We start from the raw sequence: 13,802 nt of genomic DNA, 5'->3' as shown, positions 1-13,802 counted from the left end.
CTTCCTTGGAAAATCCAGCCCCCACCCTCAAAGAGGGGGCCTTGGAAGTGCCAAACTGGGCACCATAAGAAAGTCGTGGATGGTGCAGAGTCTTCCTGTTGAGCTTGAGAGATCAGGTTCAAAGCTCACGCTGCAGCTTCCCCACCTTCACCCCCACCCCGTCCCAGTCCTGAGAGGGAACATTCCTTCCTCCCCCCGAAGCAGTTCCTGAACCGCCTCCGGATGGTGCAAGCTCGGGCAGACTGGGAGTCTCAGGCATCCTCTCTGCTCTCTCCAAATAGATGCCAACCTCATGACAGAGGCTCCTGGGAAGGTTCCTCTCCAGGAAGAAAAGCTACAGAAGCAGAAATCTCCATTTCTGAGCACCAGGGGGGGATTCTGGTGTGGATTAGGCTGCTTTCTAGGAGAGTTCTTTTATTTTTTCTTTCTCTTTCTTTTCACTTTGGAAGTACACATTTTATTTTTTTTTAATTTTTTTCTATATTACCTTTATTTTTTGTATTAAAGTTAGTTGATTTACAGTATTGTTTCAATTTCTGCTCTACAGCATAGTGACCCAATCATGCATATACGTACATTCTTTCTCTCATATTATCTTCCATCATGCTGTATTCCAAGAGATTGGATGTAACTCCCTGTGCCGTGCAGTAGGACCTCATTGCTTAATCACTTTATTTTTATTTATTTATTTATTTACTTACTTACTTATTTTGTCTTTTTGCCTTTTCTAGGGCTGCTCCTGTGGCATAATGGAGGTTCCCAGGCTAGGGATCTAATTGGAGCTGCAGCTGCCAGCCTAAGCCAGAGCCACAGCAACGCGGGATCCGAGCCGCGTCTGCAACCTACACCACAGCTCACAGCAACGCCAGATCGTTAACCCACTAAGCAAGGGCAGGGATCAAACCCGCAACCTCATGGTTCCTAGTCAGATTTGTTAACCACTATGCCATGACGGGAACTCCTTAATCACTTTAAATGTAATAGTTCGCACCTACCAACTCCAAACTCCCTGTCCATCCCACTCCCTCCCCCGCCCCTTGACAACCACAAGTCTGTTCTCTGTGTCTGTGAGTCTGTTTCTTTTTGTAGGTAGGTTCATTTGTGCCAAGAGAGCTCTTTTCTGAATGATTTCCATCAGCTTTGCAGCTGTGGGTTCTAGTGTTCAGAAACACATGGATAGGAGATGATGCTGGTCCAGCAGCTTCAACTCTTACCCAGCAAGCCCTAGTCCAATCCTAATTCCCCCCGACACACACCTTTTTTGGCTGCACCTGCAGCATGCAGAAGTTCCTGGGTTGGGAGATGAACTCAAGCTATAGCAGGAACCAGAGCCACAGCAATCACAATGCCAGATCTTTAAAAGGCTGAGCCACAAGGGAACTCCCCCAATTGCTCTTAGGATACAGCTTATGACTCATTTCTACCAAAACATTTTTCTTGGCCATCTATTCACACAAACCTCAATTCTCTGACATGGGGTGTTCCCCTTGTAGCTTAATGGAAACAAATCTGACTAGTATCCATGAGGACACAGGTTCGATCTCTGGCCTCAAGCAGTGGGTTAAGGATCCAGCGTTGCCATAAGATATGGTGTAGGTCTCAGACGCAGCTTGGTTCTAGCATTGCTGTGGCTCTGACATAGGCCAGCAGCTACAGCTCCAATTTGACCCCTAGCCTGGGAACCTCCATAAGCTGTGGGTGGGGCCCTAAAAAAAAAAAAAAAAAGATATACTGACATGTGAATATAAGGAGGATAGACCATCAATAGTGTCATTTAGTTGTGCCTCCAGGGACATTTTTTATCTCAGTACATAAAGAAACTTTTCTGCATTTTGGTATCACCCATCCTGGAGCAAATAGTTGACCTGTTAATGACAGTGTCACTGATGGTCCTGACTTGGCATCACTTGGCTAGCTTGCCATGACATCTGCTCTTTCTAAAAAGCACTCCACATTGTTATCAACCCATCCAGTAGCTCTTAGCCCTTTTTCAGTTATGCAAAACCTTTAAGACTTTTGGCAAACTTTTACTTGCCAGTAAAATTTACGTGGGAATATACACGATTATTGTCGCCTGATATACGGTACATCCTGAAGCCCATTTCTGACTACTTGCACACTGCTAACCTCTGTTCTAGAAAGTGAGTGCCCTGGTCCAGGACCTTCTGGTTCCTGTGTGTCTCCAGAATGCAGTGGGGCTTCTGGTGTGTAATAGATACTATGGTTGGGGAATGCGTGTTGCCAGTTGAATGAACTAACAGATCTGGAATGGAGTTTGTGAGGGCAAAGCTGGCTTGGTGATATCCAATGAGAGAGGCCATTGCTCTTTTGGCCCAGTAAGAGTGACATTGAGGGGCCCTGTGCACAGCTCAAAGGGAGCCCCCAAGGCTGAACTCAAGTGGAAATGAACAAGGGCAGGACAAACAAGGCTGAGGCTGACCAGCATGGACCAGGGGAACACCTTGGGAAGGTGTGTGCTGCGTCAGGTCCAGGTAAATACTCCAGACCAGTTGTTCTCTCTCTCAGCCTTCTTGCGACTCATCTGAAGAATCTGTTATACACATGAATTGTTGGGCAGCACTGCCAGAAAGTCAGGTGGTCTTTGGATCACACTTAGAGAAAGAAACACTGCTATAGATCAGAGAGGGATGTGGGGGCTGAAGAAAGAAGTAAGGAAAATAAGGTTGTTTGGGAGCACAGAATCCCTCACCAGAGAGAGGTCAGAATAATCATTCTCCCCCCACCACACACACACTCCTCACCCTGACCCCTCTCTCTCTTCCTCTCTCTCTCCCATACCCTTATTTTACCTTCTCCTTTTAACCTACTGTAGCTACAAAGAGCTTTTGAAAGTGTGTAACACCCTGTTTAGAGTGATTGAATATTACTCAGCTGAGTTTTTTTTTCCCCCCTAGAATTACTGCTCTGGCAGAGGCTGGTCACTGCTGAGGCAGGAGCCACTCAACAGATACTTTAGGTGGTAATGGGAAGTGAAGCACAGCCCATGAGCCTCCCCTTCCCACAAGGGGAATCCTGCAGACCCGCCCAGGATGTGAGCTGGTTTTTCAAGCTCTGTAGTTCAGGTGCTTCTGCTTAAAGAACACTGAACAAGAACAAAAGATGCCAAGGCAGCCTCTAGATATGGAAGGCCCACGTTGGCACATTTCCCGTGTCTTTATAACACTTTATAGTATGACTCCTCTCCTCTTGTCCTCCAGCACTGTTCCATGGAAATATAATGCCAGTCACATATATAATCTTTAATTTTCTAGTAGCCATATTCTAATGGAAATAAATAGGTGAAATTTATTTTAATAATGTTTGATTTAACTCACCCTATCCAAAATGTTATTTCAACAGGTAATAATATCAAAAGCATCACCAAGATTTTTAAAATCATGATGAGTATTCGAAATCTGCTGTGTATTTTACACTTAGAGCTCAGCTTTGGTTACATTTCAAGTGCTACATGTGGCTACATGTGGCCACACGTGGCAGGTGGAGGCCACATTGGGTAGCACCGTCCTGGTTCTTTGACGGCAAGTCTATGATTTTGCCTCTAGGACCTCAGAAGCAGAGCCCTTCTCTGGACTCACTCAGTATAGGAGTTTACAAAGTGTGTGAGTCAATTCAAATGCAAATTCCTCCTGGAGAGCATCTTTTGGCTTTTTGTTTGTTTTCAGGTATCTCTGTAGATGAGAGTGGATAATGGGTACCTGAATTTCAGGAAAGGCAGAGACAATCCAGAGTAGGTGTTGAAGAGGAGTAGATGTTGGAAGAAACCTGGGGGTACAGGGCACTCATCGGTGGGAGCAGAAAAAGGCACAGTGGAGCCCAAGGGGCACACAGCAGGGTAACTTCTCCATCCAGCCCCTGGGATCCAACCTAGCAGACATCGGGATATGGTAGTTCTGAACCATGTGTTCAGTCTCCTTCTGCAGGTTAGGTCAGCTGCCTGACAGTATTACCTGCCAAAGAATTTGACTGAGGTGTAATGTGACCAGTTAAGTTTCTAAAACAGAGCTGCAGCAAGAATATATTCTCAGCAAAGATCACTCCCGAAAACAGGTTGAGCCCGTTTCTATTTTGGCCTCAGGCTTCCCAAGAAAGTTCACTGGCTTACTTCATAACTGGCCCATTGTTGGCTCAGTTAAGAGAATTGGCTACTACTTTTGTAAAAAGAAAAAAAAATTGCCTCCAAGGCCATACCCACAGATATATGATCATAGCTTTCCAGGAAACAGATATGTCATGAGGAAAGTGGAGTTCAAGCCCCTTCCCTAAGTCTTCTGAGGTCAAATCACTGACGTATAGAAATACCAGGACTGGAGTTCGGACCACCTCCACCCAAGCCTGTTGTCACCCTCAGTGTAATAAGTTTCAGTTAGGCATCTAAAGAGGACCAAACCCTTGGTTGGGCCATATGTTTTCTAGATAAGGTTTAGGATATGGTAGGAAGAGCCCAGTGTTTGGGGAGGAACACCCCATTCTCCAAAGGCCAGACCACCCATTTATTTGGAACATCTATTACATCAGAACTCTTCATTTGTACACTTCCTAAAAGGGCATTTAGTGTTTTATGCAAAGCACTGTAGCAAGTGGTTAAGACCTTGGACCATTAGCATGTGACCTCAAGCAGGTTACTTGACCTCTTTAAGCCACAGGTGTTTCATTGTGAAGTATGGATACTAACACTCCCCACCCCCTAGAGTTGTGTGTTGATTAAACCGTGAGATAAAGTACTAATCAAAATGCATGGAGAGTACTCCATCTATGTTCATAATGATTTGAAAATTCAACCCCACATAGGACAGGATGCTTTAAAGTAGAAAAATGAGTTTAAAAGAGTAGAGAAATAGATGTTTTTAAGCAAGTGGGCACTGAATACACATCATTACACAGTAAGTGATGGGCCATTGAGAGTAACTGAAGAAAGGAAGCCTCTCATAGTCCTCAGCTCATAGTCTAGTTGAGTGCCGTGTACCATAGGAGGAAAGCCTTGTGTTAGCCCACGGACACAGTAGACACAACCCCCCGCCACCAAGGGGTTGACTGGTAGTCAGAGTAGACTGCAAAACACCATTAGGATTTGGAGAGGCAATGGAACGGCACCACTCACCCCAGGCAGGAAAACTACACCAGCCAAGGACTAGCAGTGGGATGCGTGGCCTGTCCTCTATGGACAGTGAGAAAGGAAAGTCCAGACTGAAGAAAAGGGAGATAAAGTGAGGAGTGAATAGGTAGCTTTAGTGACAAGTAAGCTGGCTTAATGAGAATATCCAAAGCAAAAACAGACCAAGGGCTCAGGCACAGTCCCCAGAGTGTTGGAGAAAACTAAGATCTATTAGATGGCAACAGTTTGCATTATGGGGAAAAGAGGGGGGTGGGAAGGGGAGTAGGAAATTTATCTCCAACCCAGCTGTTTGTCCCTTCGGGCAGACAAGGCTCCCCAGGTCCACTCTTCAGCAGAGCCCATCACAAAATCTGATGATTGAAAAGGCTGTGCAGCCTCAAAGACTCTGCTTTCCATGCCTAAGAATGTCCAGGAAAAAGTCGAGTTGAAGACACTTACCTTCTCTCTGCCTGGCTTTCTCACTTGTACTTGCCCAACCTGGTCTTCCTTCAAGGCATAATTAGATTACATCTTCAGGATGCTTTGAGCTCCGAGAAGGGTATCATGCACGGACCCCCGGGTGTGGTTATTTCCGCAGATTCCATTTCCTCTGTTCTCTTTGAATCCATCTCCTGGTAACAGCTGTCTGGCTCCCTAAAGCCCTCAACAGCTGCAATGAGCCCACCATTTGAGCCCATGGATGACACAGGCTCAGCCCTGAGATGCAGCTGTTCTTTAAAGCCTCATGTCTCAGCCCTCCCCCTGGATCTGGACCACAAAGAAAGCCGTTCATTAACCCCCTACATTTCAACTTTTCCTATGAGGGATCCCATGGTGGCCCAGTCTCTTAATTCTGCCACGTATTGCTAGTTTTGCCACCGGCAAGCGCAAAAAGCCTCTCTAAACTTCAGTTTACTCAATTCTCCGATGGCAATGATGATGCTACCCATCCCATGAGGTTGTTGTGAAGCTCCGAGGATATAATTAGATGTGAAAATCTACGTCTTATAAGGCAATCGTCCTGCATTAGGTGTTATTAAAGTCCTTGTTTCTGATTTTTAACAAGTGAAAAAATTATTAACAATACGGGCAGTACTATAAACTTCTGAATTGGGCTTTCCATATGAACGGTCACTGAGGAGTAGAGGGGGCACAGGTTTCTGGAGAAGATGCCAGAAAGCCATCTTAGAGGGACTGAGAGAATCTGAGAAGTTAAGGGGCAGGTGTGTGTTGGAGGGAGAGCCTTGGGTGAGGGATGCAGCCCACGCAAAGGCTGAGAGAAGAAAATGTGGTCTAGGGACAGTGTAGGGCCATCTGGAACGGGGCAGAGATTATGCTTGAGGACCAGGAGGACATAAAGTTGGAAGGCTCAGGATGGGCCAGAGTATGGCTGGCCTTCAATGAGAGGCAGATAAGTTACAGGAGAGGTTTTAATAACATGGTAAAGTCAAGCCCTGGAGGCCCCCCAGGCCTGCACTCTGCCTCCTAGGATTTGTCTCTAACAATCTAGACCAAAGGGCCTGCATTGGACAGCTCTTGGCTTCCTGGTGCCAGTCTCAGTAACTCTTGGGCCCCTGGAGGTCTTAGCTGTTTGTCAGCGATTCCCCTCTTTCCACCTTCTTAATTACGGAGATTACACGGCTCCTGCCCAGACTTATCCAGTTAGACTCTTTAGGAGAGGGGCCTGGAAACCTTTCTTTTGAAAATAACTCTTCCTTCTCCCCAGGTTCTTTTTTTTTTTTCTTTCTTTCTTTTTAGGGCCACACCTGTGGCTTACGGAAGTTCCCAGGCTAGGGGTCCAATTAGAGCTGCAGCTGCCGGCCGACGCCACAGCCACAGTAACACAGGATCCTTAACTGACTGAGCGAGGCCAGGGATCAAACCTGTGTCCTCATGGATACTAGTCAGGTTCTTAACCTGCTGAGCCACAACGGGAACTCTCTCCCCAGGTTATTCTTCTTGTCATGAAAATATGGGAGGTATGCATGTGAGCTATGCCATGAACGCTAAACGGAGCTCCAGCAAGGACTCAGAATCCTGATCATATCCTACTTGTTCGTGTCCTGTTACCTTTACTGACTGCTTCTCCCCCAGTCCCCTTCTCCCTCCCTCCCTCTCATTCTCCCTCCCTTCCTCCCTTCCTCCTTCCTTTCTTCTTCCTTCCTCCTGTCCTTGTCCTTTCTTTCTTTCTTTTACCCAGATGCTTTGATTCTACCTGAGGGCAACTATGATTCTTGAGTCTTTATCCTTGATACATGAACCTTCTCAGGCCAGCTCCTGGCCTAGTCACTGCTCTGCAAATTCTAATTTTTTTTTTTTTTTTTTTTTTGTCCTTTTAGGGCCACACCTATGGCATATGGAAGTCCTCAGGTTAGGGGGTGAACTGGAGCTGTTGCTGCTGGCCTACCCCACAGCCATAGCAATGCCAGATCCCAGCCACATCCGTGACCTACACCACAGCTCACAGCAATGCTGGATCCTTAACCCCCTGACCAAGGCGAGGGATGGAACACGCCTGAATACTATTCAGGTTCATTACCAATGAGCCACAACTACACAAATTATACTTTTTAAATTAATAACTTTTTAAAATTTAAAAAGTTTAAGGTATAATAGCGGCTACCAATAATGTATCCAAGGCTGTGTATAATGAATTTCTTCAACATTTTTTTTTCTTGGCCATGAGGTGTAGTGGCTTGATGTGGGATCTCATTCGAGACCAGGGATCGAACCCAGGCCGCAGTGGTGAAAGGGCTGAATCCTAACTCCTAGGCCACCAGGGAACTCCCTGAAATTTTTTTACAGGTATTAATCTTCACAAAAATCCTGTGAAGTAGGTGCTTTTATTATTCCTATATTTGAATAGAGAAACTGAAACATAGAGAGATTAAGTTACCTGCTTAGGTTACTTGCAAAAGTAGGCAAGTCCATGTTTGGACCTAGGGACCCTGGCGGCAGAGTCTACACTTCTAACCATGACACTAAACTACTCCTTAAGAAGAAACGAAGATGAATGAAGAAAACATACCCTCGATTCTTGTCACCAGAGATAACCATTCTTAAATACTTGGTCATTTTCCTATGAAAAAAATTTCATTGGATCAAAGTATTAATTCCATGCATCCTACTTAAAAACTCTAACATTAAATTATATTTCCTATAGTATCTGTCCCTTTAAATATGATTTTTATCCACTCTGTAGTATGCCATCATATGGAGAGAATCTAATTTTGGTAATCACATATTTTTTTTGTTAAATATTGAAGTTTTTTCTAATTTTTTTTATCATAACACCATGATGATTATTCTTGCTCATAAATACTTGACTGCGGCTTTATTTGGCTCTATGGAATAAAGCTCATGTCAAAGATACTTTTAAATCTAAGATGCATTTTAGAGACGACAAAATATTTTTAAAATCTCACCAGTTTACCCTCCCACAAGCAGTGTGTGAGAGGGACTGTTTCCTCACCCTCTTGCCAACTTTGCCAATTTGGGAGGTGAAAAACCGCCTTGCCTTGTTGCTCTATTTGCATGCCTTTGATTACTAGTGAGGTGAGCGGTTTCTTCCACATTTGTTAGCCACTTGTACTTCTCTTGTGATCTGTTGATTTGTGCCCTGGTTCATTTCCCCAATGGCAAGCTTGTATTTTTCTTACATGAGTTCTTCATAGCAATAGCCTTTTGACTTACATTTATGGGTAATATTTTCCCAAGTTTCTTCCTTGCCTTGTATCTCCCTTTTAGGGGTCAGTTAACTTGCAAATATGCAAGTCTGAATGAAAAACGGTCCAAAGGAGAAGCTGAGTTTCTGAAAGCGAGCAGAGCAGGCTCATTATCCAAATATCCTGCTAAAAACATTGAGCATCCATTTAATACTAGGCATTTCGGTGTCTTAGTTACTGGCATGGGTGAGGACCAAAGAAGGAACTTTGCAGTTTTCTGCTGTTCAGGCAGATAAAAACAGAGGGGAAATCCTTAGAGAACAGCCTCGGCGCAAATTGCTTTCAACTTTTTTTGACATGGGTATTAAAATGCCACCCCAAATACCAGTGGCCATAAAGAATCCAACTTAAAAGGAGAAGTAGGTGTAAATGTAACACATGAGGTTTTTTTGTTTTTTTTTGAATCTTGTGGAATGGTTGCTGTAGGATCAGTGGTGAGGCTCTCAAAGCTACTCCCCCCTCTCTTGTTGAGGAAACGCCCAGCTATCTGTGGGGAAATTCTGACATGAGATTTTTGAACCAAGATGAAGTGCTCATATTCACTTGCAGTAAGAAAAATCAGCACAGTCTGCCCTGTCCTCTCAAGGGAGAATTAGCTTCATTTCCTCTGTTTATTACCCTCTTCCCCGGCTCTGATGTTCCCCCTCCCCACACATCCCTCTCCCCTCTCTGCTACCCTCCTGTCTTCCACCCAACTGCCCATTTCGTGCAGACATGGTGACTGGATTTGCCCCCCGCTCCCCCAAATGAACACATTGAGTCTTATGTTCAAAAGAGAAGATGGCTTATGTTCTGATCAGAAACCGTAGGGACCGCACGGGGACATGCCTACTTGGGAATGGATTCTTTTTAGAGAAAGCCCCATTGTCTCAGCTGGGGAGCGAGCTGATGAGTTAGGACCTTGAGCTCAGTTTGTCAAAGTGCTTGAGGGGAAAGACATCTTATAGACGTTTGGGAGCGAGGATGCTGCCCCTCTTCCTGAGGTTGCTTAGGGAAGGGCATGGAGACCAACTGAAGTTCAGGTCAAGGCATCCTCCTCAGGAGGAAGTGCTTGAGGGGTCTGCAAGAGTTCTCCTTCTGCTCCCAAGGATTTCTACAATTTAGCATAATTATCTTCTTTCTCGTCTCTCTTATGAAGTAAGTCAAATGATTTCGTTCCAATTTTTTTCCTGCCATTTTGCTCTTGTTTAAAAACTCTGCTGGTGAAAATCATCTCTTTGCACATTGCACGCTGCTTGGCAATTTCTTTTTAAGAGGATGAAAACCAAAACGTACTCTTTGGCTTCACGATGGGCCTCAAACGCACATGAGCAGAGCCAAACTTTGGATTATTTCCTTAGTTTGTAGAGAGCAGTGGCAGTGACATGAAAGGAATGCTGGGAAGAACCACGACTGGTTCAGGGGGAACCCTCCCAGCCTTTGCAACACAGGAGCTCCATGTTGGCCAGCAGCCAGGAAATTGCTACTTTGATTCCTCTTTACCAGCTCAAGGGCACAGAGAGATTTCACACTGCCCTGAAGTGTTCTTTTTTAATAAGAAAAAAGAGGCTGTGGCTGTGGTATAGGCCGGCAGCTGTAGCTCCGATTTGACCCCTAGGCTGGGAACCTCCATATGCCGCAGGTGTGGCCCTAAAAAAAAAAAAAAGAAAGAAAATTAAAAAGAAAAAAAGAAAAGTGTTTTTCTTTTCTTTAACACACACACACACACCATACTCCCTCTGCCCCATGAGAATTATCTAAGAGTTAGTTGGGTGCCAATTTTGTGTGATGAGGGGAAAGGTCCAGGTTTTTTTTTACTTAGTCTTAACTGTGTTCAAACACTGTCTTTGTCCCTAGCCAGCCGGAAGGTAGACACTGGCTTGGTCTGTGAGGTTCTATGAGGCTGTGCCTGGGACAAGGGACTGTGAAATATACAAAGGTCGGGGGAGTGTGTCAACCCCAAAGTCCAAAGATGGCTTTTGAAACCAGGGTCTATTGAGTGTGTGTGTTGCAAGCACAGAGCTGGAGGCAGAGGGGGCAGGGCTGGCTCTGGTGTGTCTGCTGCAAAGGTGTTGGGTAAGGCTGTGGCCCCAAAAGGAAATTCAGTGTCTAGTTGACCTTGGGCAAGGTCCTGAGTATCTGAGCTTTGGCATCCTTTCTTGTAAACTGAGGGTGATGCCTACTTTCTTGGATTATATGGAGAATTACATGAGCTAAAGTATGCAAGACCCTCATTTCTAGCACCCAGCCCAGAATAATTGCTATAAGTACTCAAAAAAAGGGTGTTATTGCTGTGATTGATGTAAATACATACAAAGTGTTTTATTTTCACAAAAAAATTCTTTCAAAAAAAAAATTTTTATTTGTCCTTTTAGGGCCACACTTGTGGCATTTGGAAGTTCCCAGGCTAGGGGTCCAATCAGAGCTGCAGCCACCAGCCTATGCCACAGCCACAGCAAGAACAGATTCCAAGCTGCATCTGCGACCTAAGCTGCAGCTTGCAGCAACGCTGGATCTTTAACTCACTGAGCAAGGCCAGGGATTGAACCCGCAACCTCATGGATACTAGTCGGGTTCTTAACCTACTGAGCCACAATGGGAACTTCTAAAATTTTTAATTATGGGATAATATATCTTAATATCCCTCTTATCTGCTGGATAATTGTGTGGCCTAAGGCTAAGGAAAGAACTAGAAATTGGTATGAGGGGACAGAGGTATTCAATTGTGGACCTGCAAATCTGAAGTCATAAAACAACTGCAAACAACAACAGGTACTAAGCAGACTTCCAGAACCCTCCTCCTGATAGAAAATCACTCCCTGAAGCGCGGTGCTCCGAAGTCAGGCTGCCTGCGTCTCAACGATGTCTCCTCCTAATCTTGCGACTTTAGGCCACTTTTTCAACTTCTCTAAGCCTCAGTTTCTTTCTTTTTTTTTAGGGCTGCACCCGTGGCATATGGAGGTTCCCAGGCTAGGGGTCCAATCAGAGCTGTAGCCACCGGCCTATGCCAGAGCCACAGCAACGCGGGATCTGAGCTGCATCTGCGACCTACACCACAGCTCACGGCAACGCCGGATCCTTAACCCACTGAGCAAGGCCAGGGATCGAACCTACAACCTCATGGTTCCTAGTTGGATTTGTTAACCACTGAGCCACAATAGGAACTCCCAGCCTCAGTTTCTTTAAAGGATTTTTGTAAGATTGAAATAGAATAAACCTTACAAAGTACTTAGTGCTAAATAAATACATTATTATTATTGTTTCATCACTGGGATGGATGTGTATGACCAAGAAAGTGTCACACACACACAGACACACACACAGAAACACACAATTCTCCCTTTAGTTTTTTTTTTTTTTTTTTTTTTAGGGCTTCACCCATGGCGTACAGAAGTTCCCAAGCTAGGGATCAAATCAGAGCTACAGCTGCCAGCCTACACCACAGCCACAGCAACGTGGGATCCAAGCCACATCTGTGACCTACACTACAGCTCCCAGCAATGCTGGATCCTTAACCCACTGAACCAGGCCAGGGATCAAACCCGTATCCTCATGGATCCTAGTCGGGTTTGTTACTGCAGCACCGTGACGGTGTTACGGCAGCTGCCCAGCAGCCCTGCGCTTGCAGCGTATCAGCTTTGGCGACAGCCCCGTGGCTGTGGTGTTCCAGCTCCAGCAGCTTTGTGGCTGCAGTGGATCCACTCTTACTCAGCGAGAAACCAAGCGAGCACTCAGAGACTTGGAGACCTCAGGTTTATGACGCCCGCGGGCTCAGAGGAGATGGCTCTCCGGAGTCTGAGCCTGAAGAAGGGTTTCCCAAGGCTTTTATGGGCTACCTCCTCCGGGTCCATGCTTGGCTGGTCGGACCCGAGTGAGGTCAGGCAAGGTAGTAGATGCAGAAACAAATTTACAGAAGTAGATGCGTGGGGAAGGGGTGGTTGGGGGCCATTGGCTGGACTTTGCTTAGTCGTCATGGCCTGGGTCTCTCCTTTCTACCTTTTCATCGGGACATTTTTCTCCTACAACGGGAACTTCCTCTCTTTAGTTTTAGACTGTAAGAATTAGGCCTGTCCACTAACAAGGCAGAGAGGCGTATCTACCTCATCCTACCATCACATTTAGGCGTGAGGACAGGAAGTCTAAACCGACGTCATCTTTTTAGCTCCTCAGTTGCCTGATGCGCTGGGCCAGTCTCCGGCCCTGGACACACAGCCCACAGGGTTGAATGGTACGAATCAATCAGTCTTCGCAGACTGACCTAACTGAAGTTCAAGATTGAGTTCTGGCTTCGGGAGCATTACAGGGACCATTACGCTGTTGCCTTTTACCCTTCTCAGTGGTTCTGTCCAGTCCTTAAAAATCGGGAACCAAGGTCGACTCTTAGAGCTCCCCAGTCATTAGGGGTGGGGTCTTGGGAATCTAACTTAACCCCTCCGAGCCTCAATTTCTTATTAGTAAAACGGGATTGGCAAGGTTCTTAGCACCTACTTCAGAGGGGCGTTAAGGATTAATGTGTGTTAACCTCTGTAAAGCACCTAGAAGAAGATCTGGTGAAGCCTTGGCCTCCAGGCATGTTCTACTCAAACAAGTCATCAACCCCCGCCCCCTCTCCAGCAGTGGGAGTGACGATGGCTCCAGAGCTATGCCAGCCAAATCCAGTCTGTGCTTAAGCCTCCTCCTGAAGCTCCTTTATCTACAAGATAAACTCCAAGTGCCTTCTCATTATGGACAAAGCTCTCCTTTCCAGTTCCAGCCTCCAGTTATCTCCCACCCCTATGCCTGGAGCATGGAATGGCTGGTAGTTTCTTGCACAGTTCACACTGCATCTAACCTTCAAGCAATGGCCAGAACGCTCTCTTCCAACCTTTCATCTTGTTTAAAAAAAAAAATCCCTGCTTTCAAAGGAACATCCTTTTAAGAACTCACACAAATATTACTTAGAAAAAGCAAGGCTGTGGACTTCCTATCTTTCAAAAAGCCTTCCA

The sequence above is a fragment of the Sus scrofa genome, chromosome 3 (genome assembly GCF_054392235.1).
Source record: "Sus scrofa isolate SSC_HxYL_T2T_F1_AM1 chromosome 3, Sscrofa_HxYL_maternal_Yorkshire_Landrace_v2.0, whole genome shotgun sequence".
NCBI lineage: Eukaryota > Metazoa > Chordata > Mammalia > Artiodactyla > Suidae > Sus > Sus scrofa.
The sequence above is the reverse complement of the archived record's forward strand: the minus strand, read 5'-3'. Positions refer to the sequence as shown.